Source organism: Callorhinus ursinus, unplaced genomic scaffold, assembly GCF_003265705.2.
Source record: "Callorhinus ursinus isolate GAN/ISIS: 27379988/994484 unplaced genomic scaffold, GSC_fseal_2.0 scaffold3, whole genome shotgun sequence".
NCBI lineage: Eukaryota > Metazoa > Chordata > Mammalia > Carnivora > Otariidae > Callorhinus > Callorhinus ursinus.
The window spans coordinates 93,053,072-93,055,511 of record NW_027397065.1 but is presented as its reverse complement, the minus strand read 5'-3'; the positions used below and the strand labels follow the sequence as shown (position 1 = coordinate 93,055,511).

Here is a 2,440-nt window from a genome sequence, read left to right as displayed (position 1 = left end):
TTAATGACACACACCCTTCAGTGTAGGTTAGAAATTACCCCATGAACCAGTTCCAATTTTACTTCAAGAATTAGAAAGTGAACCAGTTGGGTCCAATTAATATTAACAAAGATAATAGATCAACCTCTGAATGTGCAAACAACTAAATTGAGAGCTACTAAACATTGAAAACTGTCTGCTTACATATTGGGGTTTGACTCAAATCTTTATTTACTCTTCTAATACCTACAGTTATTTCTATGCAAGGGTATTAAACTTACCAGTTGACTATTTAAATAACTGATGTGACATTTATTTAAGAAAACTAAATTAAATACATTCTTGTGTAAAACCTACCATTGGTTTGGTATCCTGTGGGTCCACACAAAAATGAAGAAAGACCAAATGCACCAGAAGATTAAGTGGGGAAGTGGATTTAATGGAGGTCAGCAGAAGAATTCCAGCTAAGAAGTCAGAGGCAGAAAGGGTAAGGATGAATTCTCATCTGGCACTTTGGTTTCAGGAGCTGCTGATGCTGGTCAGCAGGGGCCAGGCTGGTGAGGGAGGGACTGCATGCACCAGCCCCATCTGGCTGGCCCGGGTGCCACCCAGCTGAGCCCGGAGCACCTGCATCAGGACCTCACCCAGCTCTTCCTTATGCTTGGACCCTGTCCTGCAGAGCCTTGGTGTGCACAGCTAACCCTGGTGTGGATAGGTCTTTGCACAAACACCGCCTTCTGGATCAGGTCTATTCTGGGCATATTGAAAACCGCAATGTGCCCAGCACCCATGTTCCCATCCTGTTCCCCTCTCTTGTCTCCATAGCGAGGTCCACCTTGCAGCATACTGCAGCATTCCTGATGCCCAGCACCTAGAACAGGACCCGGAGTAAGGAGGCACTCAACAAACATCTGTCGAATGGGTGAACTAAGTCTTCTTCCACAGAAGGAAGTCTTGGCCTCGCTCACCTCTCTTGCCGGGGTAGCAGCAGCCATGGAATAGAGAGAGGTGTTGGGAAGCGAGGTGAGTTGGGGCTGGCTGGAACAGGCAGGAGCTGCCAGGAAGGGTTCCAGGGCAGACCTTTCCTGGGGCTCCTGTCCACTCATTTCACTGTCGGGCACTTTCCTCGGCAGGGCACGTCATGCTCACAGCTCTCCCTGGTGTCCCAAGAAGAGGGATGTGCTAGCAGATCACAAGCCAATTTCCAAACAACCGAGAAATGGGTGAGAATTCAGATGTGGCTCTGTGGGACGGGGCCAGGCCCCACCCACGGGCAAGGTGTAGAAGCCTCACAGGTTCTTCAAAGTTCCAGGGAGGAAAGGGGCTACAGAGCTGCAAACAGGGGACTCAACCTTTTGTTCCGTGTGTCTGAAAGATCAATAGGGTCCAAAGTAAAAATATTTATTTAATGAGCAAAAATGTGTGCTTAATTGGTTTTTAAAAGCATATTGCTTCCTGCTTCTTGAGACTGAAAAGGGACCTTTGAAAAAATATTCACAGGGATTGAGTTCTGAAACTGGTTTTTGGAGGTTGAATGAGTACAGAAAACGGTGTATAAGCCCTAGGAGACGACTCAGCCTTTTCCCTGGGGGTCCTGAGGAAGGTGGACACCCTTGCCATGAGGCGGCTCCAACAGGACCCCGCTGCCTTCCAGGGGTCTCTCGGTACTTGCCTCTCTTTGGGAGGTGGTCTCCATTAGCAGCGAAGAGCTGAGGTCTGGAGGCAGAAATGGGTGTGGATCTTGGCAAGTTTCACGGCTGCTTTGAGACTCGGTTCATTCACCTGTAAAATGGGTGTGGGAGAGTGGGCTCTTCTGCCCTGTGGGATCCTTGTGGGATCCTTGTGGCTACTGACCAAGACAACACATACAACCGCCTGACGTGGCCCAGCTCCATGGAATCTGGCCCCTGACAGGGCCTGCTTCTCAGCAATGTGGATGAGGCCCTCCTCTGAGGACGGCGCTGCCCCGTCCCAAGGTTGGTCCTGCTGCCCCGTGTCCTGGGACGCCCGTCCGAGTGTGTGGTGTCCCCATCCTGCCCGGGCTCTCCTGACATGTGGGAGGATACAGCACCCTGGGGAAGCATCTTAGCAACTCGCCTGGACAAGAGCCCCACAGAGCAGTGTCCTTGAAAGTAAAGACAACTGGCCCTCTGCGGAACCTAGGTAAATATTTCACGTCTGTGAACATCAATTTTCTGTGTATGAGGGGACTGCTCCAGGTGATTTCTAAGGTCGTTTTGTGTTTCAACTTGCTAGTGAGTTTGGAATGTGTGCCTGAGTTTCCTGTGGCGTCTGTGAAGGATCAGCACCCACTGAGTGGCTTAAAACAACACACATCTCTCACGCTCTGGGCCTGAAGTCTGAGGGCAAGTCCCTGGCACAGCTGAGCCCCCTCTGGAGGCGCCGGGAGGGTCCTTCCTGCCTCTCCCAGCTGCTGGGGCTCCAGACGTCCCTCCCACCT

At 51.0% G+C, this 2,440-nt stretch overlaps 1 long non-coding RNA gene across 1 annotated transcript; it reads right to left on the bottom strand.

Annotated features, from left to right (window-relative positions):
* Nucleotides 1-397: 397 nt before the first annotated feature.
* Nucleotides 398-1,174, bottom strand: LOC141371549 (uncharacterized). The gene is made up of 2 exons (XR_012376593.1): nucleotides 948-1,174; nucleotides 398-850 (listed from the first exon to the last, which is right to left on the bottom strand). It is a non-coding gene; the product is annotated as an uncharacterized lncRNA (long non-coding RNA).
* Between the last annotated feature and the right edge of the window lie 1,266 nt (nucleotides 1,175-2,440).